Source organism: Meles meles, chromosome 2, assembly GCF_922984935.1.
Source record: "Meles meles chromosome 2, mMelMel3.1 paternal haplotype, whole genome shotgun sequence".
In the NCBI taxonomy this organism is placed as follows: Eukaryota; Metazoa; Chordata; class Mammalia; order Carnivora; family Mustelidae; genus Meles; species Meles meles.
The window spans coordinates 17,767,502-17,786,485 of record NC_060067.1 but is presented as its reverse complement, the minus strand read 5'-3'; the positions used below and the strand labels follow the sequence as shown (position 1 = coordinate 17,786,485).

Genomic DNA, 18,984 nt, shown 5'->3' with positions numbered 1-18,984 from the left:
GCTCTAGTTTCCTGAAATCAGGAATATAGTATCTTCAAAGTGATTTCAGTGACCGGTTTATGAACCAAGAATATCATTCAAGGACTGAACTTTGAGTAAATTATACGTAAGAGTGTCAATGATGAAAAATGTGACATCATCATCACTATCAGTACCTTGATGTAGGTAATGATGTAATCGTGTAATCCATGTAAAATTCTATTTATTTTTTTAGGATGGATGTGGTATGCTTTATTGATGGTAAGAAACAAGGGAGGGTTCCTTGAGTCCCGCCCCTTCTTCAGGGGGTCTGAGATGGAAACTGAATTGAGGATGGAAGATTTTCAGTGTGTTAGGGGATGAGTTGGGGTAAGGACTCCCCAGCAGCTGATGGTCTCTCTTTTCCTCTTCCTCTTGCTCTCGCTGGGACTGGTGGTTCAGGGAGCTCTTATTCCTTGGAGGCTATGTGGACCATAAAGTCCACCACCCAGTTGCTATAGATAAATTCCTTGTCATATTGGCAAATGAGCTTAACAAATTGGTCATCAAGAGCAATGCTGGCTCCAGCATAGAATGTAGAAGAGTGGGGTTAACTGTTAAAAGTCATAAGAGACAACCTGGTCCTCAGTATAGCCTAGCATGCTCTTGATGAGGTCCTCCAATGCCTGCTTCACCACTTTCTTGATGTCATCATATTTGGCAGCTTTCTCCAGGAAGCAGGTCAGATGCATGACTGACACATTGGAGATAGGGGCACAGAAGGCCATGCCCATAAACTTACCATTCAGCTCAGGGATGGTCTTTCCTATAGCCCTGCTGGTGCCAATAGGGGCAGAGTTGATGTTCTGTGTAGCCCCTTAGCCATCACATCACAGCTTTCCAGAGGGGCTGTTCATGGTCTTCTGGCTGGTAATGATGGCATGGACTGTGGTCATGACTCTGTCCACAGTCCCAAACTTGTCTTGGATGACCTTGGCTGGAGGGTCCACACAGGCTGTGGTGCAGGAAGCATTGTTGACAATATTGGGGGAGTTATCATATTCTCATGCTTTCACACTCATCATAAACATGGGGGCATCAGCAGAAAAGGCAGAGATGATAACCCCCTGGTCCCACCCTTCTAGTGAGCCATAGGCTTCTCCATGTTGATGAAGACCCCCGTGGATTCCACATCGTCTTCAGCACCAGTACTGCCCCATTTGATCTGACTGGATCTTGCTCCTGGAGGATGCAGAGGGTTTTCCATTGATGACAGATTTCCCTTTTTCAGTCTTCACCGCGTGGTTGAATTTGCCGTGGATGGACTCATACTGGAATTTGTGGACCATGTAGTTCAGGCCAGTGAAGGAACCACTGATGGCAACGATGTCTACTTCGCCAGAGTTAAAAGCAGCTCTGGTGACTAAGAACCTAAAACAGCCAAATTTGTTTACTCCGACCTTCACCATTATGACTTGGGGATGTGGCTGGCTCTGCACCAGAAGATGCAGCTGTCTGTCACACAGGGAGGGGCAGAAAGCCCCATTTTAAGTTTTAAATTCCAGTCTCTAATTATTACATTTCTTTCTAAAATAATTAAAATCCTTTTAAACAATGACACTTCAAATGCTTCCAAAATTTTCCTTGCAAATACAGTAAAATCTATTTTCTTAAATTTGTCATTTAAGATTAAGAAAATTTATGGCTTTAAACAATTCTCTCACTTTTCTTTTACCAACTTTTTCTTACCTATAGTGTCTCATGACACTAAAGTTCCATTCAAAACAATCTCCCGTGAAATCCTCTCATAATCTGAACAACTTCATGCCTGTATGCCTTTTCTATGTTGTTTACTCTAGCTAGAAACACTTTCTGTCATTCAGCAAAAGGACAAAGATTCTTCAATGTCTTATCAAGTGCAACCTGTACAGTCAATATTAGGTAATTCTGTTTTGTACTCCCTATAAACCTAAATTTGTTTTAATTTGTTAAAACTGTAAACTTTTTGAGGATCAGGATTGTTTCTACTCAAATTTTCATTCTCTGGGAACAACAGATGCACCTTCTGTGTAGCAGGCATTCACTGTTTTCTGTTTTGTTTTGTTTTTAAATCAAGCTTTTGTGTGTAAAATATATTAATTTGTAAACTTGGTTATATTTAGTTGAACTCAAGAAATTAAAATGTCTAAATAGCTATTTTAGATTTCAATGATCATATAGTTATCATATATAAACTAAACAGATCAACTTTTTTGTTATTCTCAATAAAACAGTCTGTGCCTTGTATTCCCATGTCTTTGAACTTGAATTCTGTCAGATTTCAGAGAATAAAGAGATTCAGATCTGTCAGTTCTGGGACCTCTATGAAACATTTATATCTCTAAGAAATATGTCTGTGGTTTAGCTAAAGCTAATCTTTTTCCAGGCCTAAAAAGTACACTAAACCAGTGTGAAAGGGTCAGGAATAAGAAGTGTAACCATCTTAAATGCAATATTTGAAAAAGAGTCCTAAACAGAGATTCCCCAACAATTTTAAGTGTTCCTCTTCCCTCATTATGTAAATGCAAAGCACATCCCGGAGTGGTATCCTTTCAAAGTGAGGAGGATGCATATCTGAGATATATCACTACGCTAAAAAGAAATAAAATAAATTCCATGGAATCCAAGGAGACTACCGATCTTACACCCTACAGATGAGTTGGAAAGGCAGAGAAATATGAATTTCTGCATTTGAATATCTAAAGCCTTTTATAACATTGTATCTTATTCTCAAACACCCAGTTCTTGTCTTAAAAATACTTCTAATATTCTCTTTAACAAAAATGTCTTCTGAACAACTATATGGATAAGAGAGATTGACATGTTAAATGAAATCTCTAAATATAATGATGTAGAGAGAAATAGATTTCAAAAGGCAATTCAGTGAGTTAGGTAAAATGCTTAGAATTACCTAGTAATGTTGCACAAGTGACTATTGGATAGGTAACAATTTCAAAGGAGATTAGTATGCCTTATTCCCCATTCCCCCCGACTCCAGGAGATTTTATCATTCTGGTGTTTGCTTGTTTATAAATGTTGGAATAGGGACTTTTTTTTCCTTTTTTCCTCTATTTTAGGTAATATTCATGGAAAATTACATCTTTACTTAGAATCAGGAATTATCTAATTTATTACGTCCCTTCATATTATTCATATTCATTTCCTATGGTCTACAGTCTAAGAAGGAAATGCAGATAAAAATTAATAAATATAGGGATGCCTGGGTGACTTACTTGGTTAAGTGGTCAGCTCTTGATTTTGGTCCAGGTCATGATCTCAGGGTCCTGGGATCAAGCCTCATGTCAGACTCTATCTTAAAAAAAAAAAAAAAATTAAGATATATAATGAACAGACATATTGTATGTTAAAAGGAGGTTACTACTCTTGAAAAAAGAAAAACAATAGGCCAACTTAAGAGGTATGATGGACACTAAGGGTGGAAAATTATAATATTAGGTTGGAAAGTATAATACTCACACTGGTACAATAATTATGAAAGTGAGTTTTACAATTCAGAATAAACATTGAAAAAGTAAATTTTGAGCAGAATTTTGAAGAATGTGATTAATTTGCTCATGTGGTTTTATGGGGAAAAGCTTGACAGAGAAAGGAAATATCATGGGATCACACAACTTGTTCGTTACAATCTGTCTGAAGGGAAGTGTGTTTTCTATGACAGAACAAGACTCTACAGTGAATCACCTACATTTTCTGTCTGTTTTGAGAGTGTTTATGTACGAGGAGATTTGGTTGATATTATACTTTCCAATCTAATAACTACCATTCAATGTCTATATTATTGTTATTCCTGTTTAACAGGTGAGAAAATTAATCTTAGAGAAATACGGGAAAGTTTAATCACTCATTAATAGTAAGTATTGGGACTGGGACTCCAATAAATTCAATTATGTATGTGAGTTTATTTAAAAAATTCAAGTTTTATTATGCAGAATTTTCTTTATATAAAATCCCATGAATATAGCTTCTTTTTCTGACCATTGGTGATAAGTTTTTGCATGAAAAATTTGAAATCTGTTTTCAGTAGTTTTAAAATTTAATGGGAAACTAGTCAATGGAATTTTCAGAATCCTTGTTATATATGTCCTCATCTATATAAATGAAAATATACCATAGCTTTGAACTAAAATAATATTTTCATCTTTATGTATAATACATAAACTTGGTAAGATAGAAAATATTAATACATTTGATCATGTTAGTCATTTTTGCAATAGACTTGAAACCCATTACCATGTTACTTTTTCTAATTGCCTATATCTATAGAAAATCTGAGGTGTTTCCAAGTTGCACAATTAATCAGTCATCCTTATAACACAGTGGGCTATAGATTCCTTCAGGATAGGCCATTCCCCTCCCCTTAATTTATTTCTTATACATATAAAGTGTATTATACATGGTTATGTTTTGATTCTACTTCAAGTTCTTCATATTTTAACTTTACTAGAGAGATAGCTTGTTCCTACTACAATAGATAGCTAATGGTATCCTTTAAGTAAAATTTATTTTAACCAGTTAAAGTCTCAGAATACAATCATATTTCTATCTTTGAGAGAATTACATTTTACCATGTAAAAAGCTAACTATAAGGTATTCAGTGTACTATTGTCTAGGCAGCAAAAATTTCAGTTGTATGATATTCTTTTTATTCATAGTTAAACACAGATGCATCTTATATAAATTGGATCATTTAGGTCTGGAGTACGGAAAATGAAAAGGAAATTTAATCTGTCTTAATTGGTGTCATGAAGGATCTAATAACTCCTGTATTTTTCAATTTTTTACTGGGCATCTTAGTGACAATATTAAATGGGTACTTTACCATACTCTCAGTGTTCAATGTTGCAAATTTAAATACTTGTTTATGGTAAAGAAAGTCCCATCCACTGTTTTTCATTTGTCACACATTAGCCCCAGCTGATTATAATCTACCAATGGAAGTAGGGAAATATGATTCATATTTTCTTAATGTCTAATTATATTTCTTTTTAAAAACACATTCCTATAAAAAGGATCCTAAGTAACTGATCCCGTTCCATTGTGTCCTATTCAGAATTAAATGATATTTATTAATGATAGATTTTTTTTATTTTTAATATTTTTTATTTTAATATTTTTATTTTAATAATTTTTATTTTATAAATGCTATTTATTAATGATAACTTTAGTTAAATATGGTTAACTTGAAACTTGCAAGTAGTTTTGGCATTTGAGGAATCTACCTGAAATTCTTCCCCTTTTTTCTGCCTTTAAAAGAAAAACAACACAAAAATTCCAGAAACTGGTAGATTTTCAGAATTGCAATTATTTTTATTAAGGCCAATCTCTCAGTAATCATTTTCTTCCTAGTTCAGGCTTTCATTAGGGTTTTGTGATTCACTGTCCCCTATGCCCCTCAAACTCAGAATGGTCAGATGCCATGAAACAACTTTCCTTTAACATCCTCCCTTAAGACTTGTATTTTATCATCTATTCATGTTTTGTATTATTGCTGATATGAAATTTCAAAATACAAGTCTTATTTTGTTATTATCCTTCCTATATTCCATTTGTATTTATTACCTGTAAGGAAAAAAACAAAACAAAACAAATCATCTATTCCTTTTATTGGCATTTAAGGCTTTCCATGATCTAAGATCTGGTATGCATCAATCGTCATCTCCTGCTACTATGACACATATTCTATATAGCGAGATTTCATTAAATATGTTGTATTATAATTATTTCTTGAAATATAATTTCCCTTCTATTAGAACTTAAAGTTGGTGAGAACTTGAATATTATCTCATTCATCTCTGGATTCAGGTGTTTCATTTGGTGCCTGACAAGTTCTCATTTTGACATATTGCATTTTCTCATTCTTTTAAATATTATATATTTTGATTTAAGAAGTATTTTTAAAGGTCACTGGAGTTTAACAGATTATTTGATAAAGGAAAATGAGCAGTAATATGAGAATATCAGAGGGACTGGATTATTATTTTAGCACTACTGGCCACTAGCCACATGACTGTATAAATCCCAGTTTCATCATCTACAGATAAAGAATAATCCCACACTGCCTACTTCCTAGTTGTTGTGAGAATCATAAATAATGACATTTACAAAGATACGTTATGAATAATAAAGTTCCATAAAAATAACATGCACTACTGCTATTAAAACTAGGTGAAAATACTGAAATCTATTTTACCTTCTCAGTAAACACAGCAATATGAATGACAATAAGGTCTTTTTTTCTTTTTTTTAAAGATTTTATTTATTTATTTGACAGAGAGAGATCACAATAGGCAGAGAGGCAGGCAGAGAGAGTGAGAGGGAAGCAGGCTCCCCGCCAAGCAGAGAGCCCGATGTGGGACTCGATCCAAGGACCCCGAGATCATGACCTGAGCCGAAGGCAGCGGCTTAAACCACTGAGCCACCCAGGTGCCGCTGACAATAAGGTCTTTTAAACCAGAGTGTTACTCAAATATATTCCATCTGTGAAAAGAAACTCTCTGCTTCACGACCCTTTTGAAAACCTTCTGCTATGGTCTCATGGCTGTGTGTATGTTCGTCCATATGTGTGCGCATGTGTGTGGCTATTATTTACTGATAGGGCACAGTTAAGAAATTCTCCTGTATACCACTCAGGGATTTGATAAAACTATGCTCATTTGATTTATGATTTACATAAGTAGAAGAAAAATTTAATCATTTTTGTGATTCCCTTATTTCTTTTATAGAAACATAAAATACTATAAAATAAAAAATAGTAAATAGTATTAAATAGTAAATTAAAATTGCATGAAGTAGAAATTTCAGGATCACAGTGCCGATTCATTTAAAAAATTTCAATGACAATGAAATCAGGGAAAAGGTCTAAAATGATTTTCTGTGAAATATGTAAGTTTCTAAATATCAAAGATTCAAAAGTTCCTGCCTCTCAGATACTTTTTTTTTTTTTTTTAAATGGGAGACAGATGGGGAGGACGGTTAAGACATTGATGGATGTCTTAATCCAGAAAGCAGGTTTCTGAGTCTTGAATATATCTTGCCAATTATCAACAGCAGCTTTGCTTCACCTTCAGTTCATTGCTGTAAGTGAGCAAAGAGAACCAACAAGTCGTGTTAGTGCTGCTTGGAGACAGGGACATGACCGGAGAAGAGTTGTCTGTGGGAAAGTGACAGTGATACCACCTGTAACAGGAATGATTAATGGTTGTGAGGTAGGAGTGAAAGCATTTATCAGAATGTTAAACTTTGGAGATCAATTTTGGGGGCAGAAGAAGATACTGAGTTATGATAATCACTTCCTAGTTTGTCCCATATTGCTTCTACTTCATGGTTCACTGCCGGAAAATTCCTTTTACATGTGTTAATACCAAGCAAGACGAGTTCTTCTTATGTAATATTTTGCAAATATCACACCTCGTCAATCTTTCTTTTCTTACTAATTTTCAAAACAATGTTCTTAACGTTCACATAAGCGGTAAGATTTATAATATTTGATTACAATTTGATTTAGTGACTTTGTTTTCATTTTAGTCACAGTGCCTTGTTTGTTTCAGGGTGATACAGAGCTGGTTAGTCCTATATCCTTCCTCATTTCCTTATCCTTTCTTTTTTTTCAGCCTCAGTTTATAAATTAAGCAGAAAACAAAAATGTATAAAACAGGCTCCAGCACCGTGCTGGGAAATGGCCTCAGCGGTGGCAAGGTGAGCGGGCGGCACCAAGAGCCAGAGCGCGGAAAGCAGGACACACGCCCCCTGCCCAGCAAGCCGGGCGACAACGATCCTGCAGGAACTGTCATTATAGTGTCCCACCTGAGTACAGAGCTGCCGGGGCTGGAGGGTCATGGGAGAGCTTGGCAGAGAGGACTGTAAAATCCTATCTTTTGATGCAGAGACTCCGCAGCTGTTGGAGACAGCACTCAAAGAGCCAGATGCCGTAGACTTGGAGAAAGTGGCTAATGTGATTGTGGACAGTTCTCTGCAGGACTGTGTGTTCAGCAAAGAAGTGGAACATCATTCAAGCCGAGAGCAAGCACATAGGTCAGAGTGGCTTCTGGCGGGGACTGAACTCGCTGCAGCAGTACCAGGCCTGGGAGCAGCTGTGAGACCTGTCCCTGCAGGGATGTGTTCGCTATGTCCCCTTTATCAGCAACCTCTTTGACATCCTGAGGGTGAACAAAACCCCCTGATGGCCCAGGTGACCCGTGTCTATCTCTGCCTCCTCTAGAGGGCCCAGCCTGACAGTCTGAGCAAGGAGCAGGAGGTGGACCACTGGGGCCGAGCTGCACCACATGGGGAGAAGCTGGAGAAGAGGAGCAGACCGTGCATGGATGAGCTCCTGGTCCTGATCTGGGATGGCTTCCTGCTCCCATGTGCCCTCAGTTCCCCGGCCAACGAACTGCTACTGGAATATCATAGAATTTCAGACAGCCGTCTGGGAGGCAACCCTGGCTGTCCACGAGGATCACTACAGTGAAGTCTCCCAGGAGGCCTGCAGATCAGGCTGCCTCGACCAGAAGCACTGGCCCTTCACCTAATCTAACCTCTTAGGTTCGTGGTGGAGTTGGTCTCTTCCAAAGACTGTCCCTTCCTGACTTTCAGGAGCTCCTGAGATGATTCAGGGGTTGGGGAAGATACCAAACAGTCTTGCCCCCACCGTCCCATCAGCCTTTCCACCATAACTTCCCACCTGGGCCAGGCAGAGAAAGGCAGCTTCAACGGCCACTGCACAGTATACTCACTGATGCGACAGCCATCTTGGTGCCTCAGTTTCCCGTCTGTAAAATGGGTACTACAGTTCGTTACTGGTGGGATACTTTGGCATGCCGAGGGGTGGAACACAAATCAAACCAGAAGTTGCTTTTTATATATTTTGTGCAAGGACCACATTGGAAACAAATCTATTTCTAGTGGGTTTTAATAAATGGCAGTACCACATCACATGGTATATCAGGTCAGGGTGAGAATTTTCTTTCTTTTTTTTTTTTTAAGATTTTTATTTGTTTATTTGACAGAGAGAAAGAGATCACAAGTAGGTAGAGAGGCAGGCAGAGAGAGAGGAAGGGAAGCAGGCTCCCTGCTGAGCAGAGAACCCGATGCGGGGCTCGATCCCAGGACCGGGATCATGACCTGAGCGGAAGGCAGAGGCTTTAACCCACTGAGCCACCCAAGCGCTCCAGGGTGAGAATTTTCTGATAAAACTCTCTAATATTAAAAATATACATTAAAAAACAAAGGATTCCTTAGTGAAAGATTATCAAAGTCAAACCCATGTCTGAAAGTATTATTGTTGACTCATTTGCAAGTTGCTTTTGGGAAGAAACCAATATTGATATTTGTATTCTCTTCAATTCTTTTTCTGGCTCACGTTTCAGCAGTAACAATAATATTAACCTGTTAATGAGCACTCATTACCTGAGTCTGCACTCGAGGCTTTATTGGCAATTTCATATTTAATCTCACAACTATGTTATAAAGGATAACACTGAGGCCCAGAATGATCAGTTTTCCCTAATTCACACAGTTCATCCGACTAATGGAACAGGAAATTTTATTAAGATCTGTCTGATTCTAAAACCAGTGCCCTTGGACTCTAAAACCAGAACCTCTCCAGTTTTATCCTCTAAAATTCATTTCTATATCAGTATTCTCTTTTGTACTTTGTGAGATTTTCAAATGACTTTCCTCTTCCATTTTTCTCCAAAGAAATGTAGTGTAGGGAATGTTGGGGCAGATTAGGCCACTAGGCAAAATAGAAAGAGGTCTGGGATCTCAGACTCGGGTTCTAGTCATGACTCAACCAATTTCAGACTGTGAAACCCCCAACATAGTACCATCACTCTGAGCCCTAGTTTTTAGGAGGATTCAAGGAGATAATATGTAAAACATTAACACAACATGTAACATGGTACTTCACAAACTGGCTTACTTAATGTGTTATTATGTTTCATTTGATATAATATTTTGATTTTTTTTTACTTAAATGTAATTTTTGGGAGGAGCTACTAAATATAAGATGTGTATACCCTAGAAATCAACAGTCATTTTACCATCAACTACATAGAAACTCTCATACATGTGCGTGGGGTAACATCTTCAAAAAATTTAGCATAGTTAGTAATGGAGAAATAGTGGAATCAACCTGAAGGTCCATCAATAGGAAAGTGAATAAATAAATTGTGATATAACCAGGATAAATCTTGTAGCATGCGAGTGAAAAAGTCAAGTTGTCAAAGGAAACATAGCTGTGGTACAATTTATACAAAGCTTAAAAAGTATGAAATGCTGCCAAATATTGTTTGCAGATACATACTTATATAGTTTAGGTATTAAAACATTTGTATGAATGTTGGACACCAAAATATATATGTGTCATTTTGTAGGTGACTTTTAAATTACTGACATTTTTTCCTTCTTGATAACACTTTTTTATGCAGAGATTTATGAAAGTGGTTGTGACATAGGACAACCTCTGGGAAAAAATAGAAACTTGTTCCCAGTATTGAGACATAAGTGACAGGATTAGAGTCGAGGTCCCTGGATGGACTAGCATGACTGAAAATAATTTCTGTCCTTGTTGAATGCAGTAATTTTGGTAGAGAAAGCAATTACTTTACAGATTATACATAGAAGTCCTTTCAATTTTATAACTTATGTGTATTTTAGTTTAAGCTAGGAGGTGCATGTTCTTGGCTGATTTCAATTAGCCACTTAATTTGATACTGCATGTACACAGTTTTATGAGGCATGGAGAGATTTTTCTGAATATCACATTGTCTATTTTACTTCGGAAAGTTTATGAAGATTATAGTAATACAGTGTTTGAATGTCACCAGTGGAATACAGCTGTCATGTGCTGGTGATTGTTCAACAACTAATTCTTTAGAAACACACACACAGAAAACACCAACATAGGGGGCACCTGGGTAGCTCAGTGGGTTAAGCCTCTGCCTTCGGCTCAGGTCATGATCCCAGGATCCTGGGATCGAGCCCCGCATTGGGCTCTCTGCTCAGCAGGGAGCCTGCTTCTCTGTCTCTCTCTCTGCCTGCGGCTCTGCCTACTTGTGATCTCTGTCTGTCAAATAAATTAAAAAAAAAAAAAAAAGAAAAAGAAAACACCAACATAGAAAACACCAGGGCTTTATTTTTATTTGTCTGTTTTAGCAGTCTTCCTGCTTTCTTTCTTCTCCATTAAAATTCACAGTTTATAAAGCCACAAGGTATCTTTCTCAGATGCAATTTAAAAGCACTCAGTGATTTTCAATGACTTTTCTACCTTTTATAGGGAGCTTTACATAACATTCAATGGTGTCCATGATATGCCCTCTGACTATTTCTCAGACCTGTCTTTAGTCATGTGGTGCCTTGCATTTTATGTTTCTGAAGCCCCTTAGTAGCTTGGTTTCCCCCCAGGTATACATTATTTTACCCCCCAGGTATATATATATTTTTCTTTTTAGCATTTGTTATCTTTTTAAGTTTTGTTTTGTCTTGTTTTTTACTTATTTGACAGACAGAGATCACAAGTAGGCAGAAAGGCAGGCAGAGACAGAGAGAGAGGGAAGCAGGCTCCCTGCTGAGCAGAGAGCCAGATGCGGGGTTCGATCCCAGGACTCTGGGATCATGACCTGAGCTGAAGGCAGAGGCTTTAACCCACTGAGCCACCCAGGCACCCCCTCTTGTAAGTTTTTATTTAAATTCCAGTTAGTTGGGGCGCCTGGGTGGCTCAGTGGGTTAAGCCTCTCCCTTTGGCTCAGGTCATGATCTCAGTGTCCTGGGATCCAGCCCCGCATCTGACTCTCTGCTCAGCGGGGAGCCTGCTTCCCTCTCTCTCTCTGCCTGCCTCTCTGCCTACTTGTGATCTCTCTCTTTCTCTGTCAAATAAATAACATCTTTAAAAAAAAATTCCAGTTAACATTTTAATACTAATTTCAGGTGTACAAATTAGGTGAATCACTATAGTGATTCAGTACTTCTATACAACGTTACTATCTTTTATTTCTGGAATAACTTCTTTTCCTCTCTAAGTCTAAATAAATAATCCTTGCTCACCTACTGAAATTCAATCTGACATTTCCTTTGGGAAGCTGTATTTAAACCAGTTTCAGTTTGGAATCACTGTCTTCTCTTTCTGTTCACATACTCTGCACACATTTGTGGTCATTGCATTTATCTCTTCCACTAGGATTGGTGCTCCTTGAAAACAGGTCATGAGACTTGCTTCAGAATTAAAGCCTGTAAGTGACTTACCTTCAACAGTCAATTGATACTTATTTAAAAGATACATAATGAAAAAATCAAGTATACCAAGGAGAAGTTTTCTGATATTTCCCTCTGGAGCAGGATGCCTACATACATTTTAAATGTTTTGAAATTTTGAGTAGGAAAATAGGAACACTACGCTCACCATTTTCATATTGTACACTTTAATCTTCTCTTGAGAATGCAGAAAAACTAAAGTATTTGCCTCAACCATAAATTACTTTAGTAAATTTCAACACAGAGACACATAGAGCAGCTTCAGAAAGCCTTCTTACATGCTTACTAATATTTCTAGGGATATTCTTTTTTCAGACAGGCACATTCAGTGTTGAGAGGTGAAGAAGTTAAGACCAAGATTTTAGCACTCAGATCCTGAGCAGTAAATCCCCAAAGATTCATTTTATAGTCATCAATGATTCAAGAAACCCAGAAGCAACTGCTCATGTTAAATAAATCTTTTTTTTTTTTTCTGGTCAAATAAACATTTTGATAACCTTTGACTAGGACAACTGCACCCCCCTATTGAGGCCAAATATTCCATTCCTATTCATTCGTATGTTTCTGCTTTTCAAAACGTTAGTTGCTGACCTTAGAAATAATAAGTCAATGGGAAATAATAATAATAATAGTCAATAAAAAGTACCATTTAATAAAAAATTATGACACAACAAAATTTTTAAAATATTATTTCCATTATATATTATATATGATAAATAATTGTATAATTAGAAATGTATCAATTGTGTTTTATATTATATAAACATAAATCTATATAATTTATAATCGCATAGTATATATTATATTATATCTATAATTTATAGAATATAAATATATAATATAACAAACAAAGCATATAAATATAAATATACATTACATGAATATAAATATATTATATGTATAATATAATTATAATTATATAATTATAATATAATATAATTATTTTATATATTATATAAATATAAATTTATATGCTTTATATAAAATTTATAATATATAACATGTCATATAATATATAATGCATGTAATAGATATAATTTATATACTATAAATATAGATATAAACAAACATAAGTAATATGAAAATAAATGCACTTTATTTATATGAATAAAATATGAATATGAAAATAATATGAATATAGATATATTTATAATATATCATATTTATATGTGGTTATATGATTGTAAATATATGAATTATAAATATATTATATATTATATGTTTATATATTATATATTACATATATATATCACATCTTCTTTACACCTTCTTTATGGGTTTCTTAAGCAATTCTCTAAATTCAGTACTCGTCAGTGAAGTATTTTGTAACAACTCAATTTAAAAACTACAGTAGTAGGGGTGCCTGGGTGGTTCAGTGGGTTAAGCCTCTGCCTTCAACTCAGGTCATGATCCCAGAGTCCTGGGATTGAGCCCCGCATCGGGCTCTCTGCTCAGCAGGGAGCCTGCTTCCCCCTCTCTCTCTGCCTGCCTCTCTGCCTACTTGTGATCTCTCTGTCAAATAAATAAATAAAATCTTTAAAAGAAAAAAAAAATCTACAGTAGTGCTTTCAATGTCTGCTGTTAATCTAATGTGCTTTCCATCAACAGATAACTTGAGTTTTTAATAAAGAAATATTTACTATAATAAAAAGTTATACATCAGAAAAAAATACCCTAAAGCTAGTCTATTTCTTTGTGTTATCTTGAATTAACTCTGACATGTAGGGTTCACATCAAATAAAAGCATAAACCATTTTCACTTCTCCAATTTAATTGAAAAAAACTTATTTCATAAAAAAGATGTAGGTGAATGTTTATTAAATGGCTTTAAAAAATACGTTATTATCTTCCAAGATTTTGTAAGTAGGTATCTGGAATGTCAAGTTCAGTGTTTATTTATTTTATGTGCTTGGATAACTAGTAAAATTGGGCATTGAACCTATCAATGCTTAGTAATAATGGTACAAGATGTTGTGCTCGCTTCGGCAGCACATATACTAAAAAAAAAAATGGTACAAGATGTTTTCCTCATTATGTGTATAAATACTACTATAATGAAAAATTTTTATACATTTTTCCTTTATGATCTTACATTATTATAAAAGTATTTGTAATTTCTTATGTTAACTATAATTCATCTAGGAAAATAATAAAAACAGCTTTAAATTATAAAAGCAATATTAACATTATACAAAATAACTATATATATAAAATAACAATTTAGAAAAAACATAAATAATATGGGAAGACCATTTAATATTATTCTTGATGCTGAATTGACAGAAAGCTAAGAATTTGACAAGTTATTCCTTATTTACAGCTGATCCAGGGATATTAGAGTATAAACATGAGCAAGGCATGATCCTGCCCCTTAATGTAGTTGAGAAAGAACTCATTCCCATTGTCAAGTCAGTACCCACTGTGCTGATGAAACACATATACACACAGCCATGAATATATGCATATACATACACATAATTGTTAGTTCTAATTCAGGGGGATATAAACGAGGAAAAGAATCAGGATGTGGTGGGTTTGAAGGAAGCAGGGTTTGTAGAAGCAGTAATTATTGTAAGAGAAAGACAGAAGGAATTAAAATAGCACAAATCCTAAGGTGGGAAAACAGGCCAAATCCAGTTAAAAGTTTTAATATAACCAATGCATATAATTCATTTTTCTGGGGAAGATTACATGGGGAGGATGATTCAGATATGAAAATAGGAGCCATGATTGCCATGGTGAGTCATCTGCACATTATCTGTAGCCAAGGGGGAGCACGTAAAGACTTTGGAGCACCGACCTAATGAGATTTACTCTCTCTGGTAATGGCATATAGGCTGAATTCTAACAGCAATCAAATAGGTACAGACTGTTGGCAGAATACTGTCGTCTACACAGTGGGAAACATATGCATCAGTGTGCGTATTATATGTTTTGTATAAGTACAGGAAGAAACACTAGATTGCCTTTTTTTTTCAACCTAAATCGTGGCAGCATTTAGTTTTTGCAATTTAATACATGTCTTTCATTGGAACTCTCACTCATTTCATAGAGCATGTGTTCTCAGGGAGGCAAAGGCTTTGTAACTTTGTTTTCACTGGCATATGCCTTCAACTTCTTCAATATACTATATTTGAATACCACATATCCCAAATATGGTTAGTGTTATAATAAAACCCATTTGAATTGTAGAATTGTATTATGTTTTTGTTAAAATTTCATAAAAACCTTATATATCCCAACATTTTACTAGTTACCTCCATGTAGTCCCTAAAAGAAAGGTTGTCAAAGTTAAAGATGAATTATCTATTTTTCTATTACAAACAATCTTTGCTCAGAGTTTGTTGACATTTTGTTGAATGACAAGAGACTATTAGTAATAACCTACGGATGTACTGTTATAAAATTGAAAATAAATATAAAAGTTCTGTTCTTTCAACATAAAAGTAGCTTTTTTACAATGAGTGGAAAGTTAATGCTTTCAAAAGAAACCTGTGCCATGGACAGCGTCATTTTGAAAACAGGTGTTTGGAGTTGTGCCTGTTACATGAGTTTTATAGTTATAATAAGATTCGTAATACCTTAACAATCTCTTATAATGCACATAAAAATAAAAAGATTATTGAAAATATACATGTCTTATCTCTTTAAAAATCTAAATGAAAAGATTCAGGAGAGATTTCAGTCAATTTACTAACCACTTAAACAAATAAACAAACATTCCATTAGTTCCCAAGTATTTATTAGCAACTTTTCAATAAAAATCTGTGAACATTTCGTTGTCTGAGTTAAATATGCTGACCAGCATAATGTCATCACAACCACCAAGTCCTTCTTCCTTTTAGATCTGTTTCTATTTCATGGTATTTTTTTTGGGTATGTAAGTTATTAAATGCCGTTATGAAATACATTAAAGAAAGCTCATAAATTGCTAAGCCACAAATTTCTAAATAAAACTGATAAAAATAGAGATGCAGAATCAGTCACATTTCTTTCATTAAAATATTATTAATATTGATTTTAATGAGACCTAACACCTTCTTTAATAATTGAAAGTGAAATATGCCATATATCCTTTAAAAATCTCTGATATACATGCATTATAATGCATATAATATTTATAATGACATGGCAATTATAACCAAATCTTTATTAATATTTGAAGAGACCACCGATCTAGCTCAATACTGTCTAGATTTTTATAGCTATGGACTGTTTCCTTCAAGTAAAATTCTTCTTGGAAGTCCACCCACATACAATTAATAAAAAACAAAATTGCAGGGTCATAGGGAAGCTCTATTTTTAATTTCTTAAGGAATCTCCACACTGTTCTCCAAAGTGGCTGCAATTGTACTACTGGGTATTACCTAAAGATACAGATGTAGTGAAAAGAAGGGTTATCTGTACCCCAAAGTTTATAGCAGCAATGGCCACGGTTCCCAAACTGTGGAAAGAACCAAAATGCCCTTCAATGGACGAATGGATAAGGAAGATGTGATCCATATACACTATGAGTATTATGCCTCCATCAGAAAGGATGAATACCCAACTTTTGTAGCAACATGGATGGGACTGGAAGAGATTATGCTGAGTGAAAGAAGTCAAGCAGAGAGAGTCAATTATCATATGGTTTCACCTATTTGTGGAGCATAACAAATAACATGGAGGACATGGGGAGATGGAGAGGAGAAGGGAGTTGAGGGAAATTAGAAGGGGAGATGAACCATGAGAGACTATGGACTCTGAAAAACAATCTGAGGGTTTTAAAGGGGCGGGGGGTGGGAGGTTGGGGGAGCCAACTCCCCCATGGAGGGCACATAATGCATGGAGCACTAGGTGTGGTGCATAAACAATGAATTCTGTTATGCTGAAAAGAAAATAAAAAACAAACAAAAAAACAAAATCATTTTGATCAAGATGGATTTGCTTTGGGCTTTGAAGTATATATGAGAAATCCCAATCACTCAGCACCCTCTTCCTTGCCTCCTCTTAACAGCTGAAGAGCCCTGGACACTGGTAGCAGTTGGGAAAGCACTGGTCTAGATGACAGTTAAAGATTGTTTTCAATCGGGTAATGAATATATGTCATGTTCCGTAAGTGACACCTTCTTATCGTCAAGTCCTAGACTGCTTTTTTATTCTTTTCCATCATAACAATTCACTCTTTCTCTCTCCAACCATAGTAACAGCATATAGTCCTATTTATGAGTTACTAACCACCAACAAAAACTTCATCTTTGATACTCACTGGTATTTCTAAATTTGAGTTTGATCAAAACTGTCACATTCTTGAAACAGAAACCCATGTATAGGTTATGGGGACAAATTCAGACATTCCACCTTTTGTTTCTTAACCTCCCTTCATTTGAAAGATATTTCTGGAAATTCTCTGGCACATAGGTCTCCTTGATGTGGAAAACAGTAAATGCAACCCAATTGCTAATTGGACTGGGCTCAGAAGCCTGATCCACCTTGGACTTTATAGTTCTCTATCCAGGGGAGATATTGAGAATGGTCCATATCCCAGTAAGTTTTGTTCTATCCGAAGACCTTCATTTCAACTATTATCTCTCCTGTGCTTGATGTTGGTGCTGATGGGTAATGGTTGACAGGGACTGATTTTTAACCTTCCAGTGACAGACTATTTTAAGGCTGACCTAGAAAAAATGTCAGCAGTTGGTCTGGTTGCCTGGGCTAATGCTCAGATGGGGGAGATACATCCTTCTACTCTGTGATTCTTTGTTCTTATAATTTAATTCTCTGTGCATATTTAACAAGATACAATGGTATTTTGAAAATCATTACTCTATGTATAATCTTGAGATATATTTCCCTGGCATATGTTCAAGTCACAGTTACTGTTTTTTTTTTTTTTTAAGATTTTATTTATTCATTTGACAGAGAGAGAGATCACAAGTAGGCAGAGAGGCAGGCAGAGAGAGAGGAAGGGAAGCAGGCTCCCTGCGGAGCAGACAGCCCAATGCGGGGCTCGATCCCAGGACCCTGAGATCATGACCTGAGCCGAAGGCAGCAACTTAATCCACTGAGCCACCCAGGCGCCCCACAGTTACTGTTTTTTAAACTCCAATAAGTACTGTTCATTTTCTTATATTTAAAATAACTATAATTCTACTTAAGAGCAGGTATTAATTAAGAATACAAATAATACAAATAAGAAACATATGCAGATGGTAAAATGGCCTTTATTTTTGATAATATTATTATAACACCTATACTCCTTTGAAAGTACGTGAACACAAATTTTTATTATAACTAATGTCTAATGCATCCTTTTGAGAAATATACTTCTCACATGTAATGAAACTGGCAATCGAGTTAGGTGGTCCCATTTCTCTAGCCACAGGGGTGGTTATGTGGTTCAGGCTGGCTAGCAGGACACCCCTTTTTCCAAGCTACAATGTTGTTATAGGTATGGTCTTATGACAAAGTCTCTCCATTTGAGTTATTCTATGGTGAAAGAAAGATAATATGGTTTGATGCTATATCTAGTTTTGCCTGAAAACTAACTGGATGTTTCAGTTAAATTAGCCAATATAGACACTGCTTCTTTTTAACCTTCTCTATCGATCTGACAATTTATTGTATACCTTTTTTTAAAATTTAGAGTTTTATTTTTTCCTTCACCTATGTTGAGTTTCATTTTTTTAAATTTTTAATTTATTTATTTGACAGAGAGAGATCACAAGTAGGCGGAGA

At 35.6% G+C, this 18,984-nt stretch overlaps 2 pseudogenes; one reads left to right on the top strand and one right to left on the bottom strand.

The window, feature by feature from the left end:
* Positions 1–427: 427 nt before the first annotated feature.
* LOC123936797 lies at positions 428–7,854 on the bottom strand (annotated as a pseudogene).
* LOC123936796 lies at positions 7,853–8,546 on the top strand (annotated as a pseudogene).
* The last annotated feature ends 10,438 nt before the right edge of the window (positions 8,547–18,984 follow it).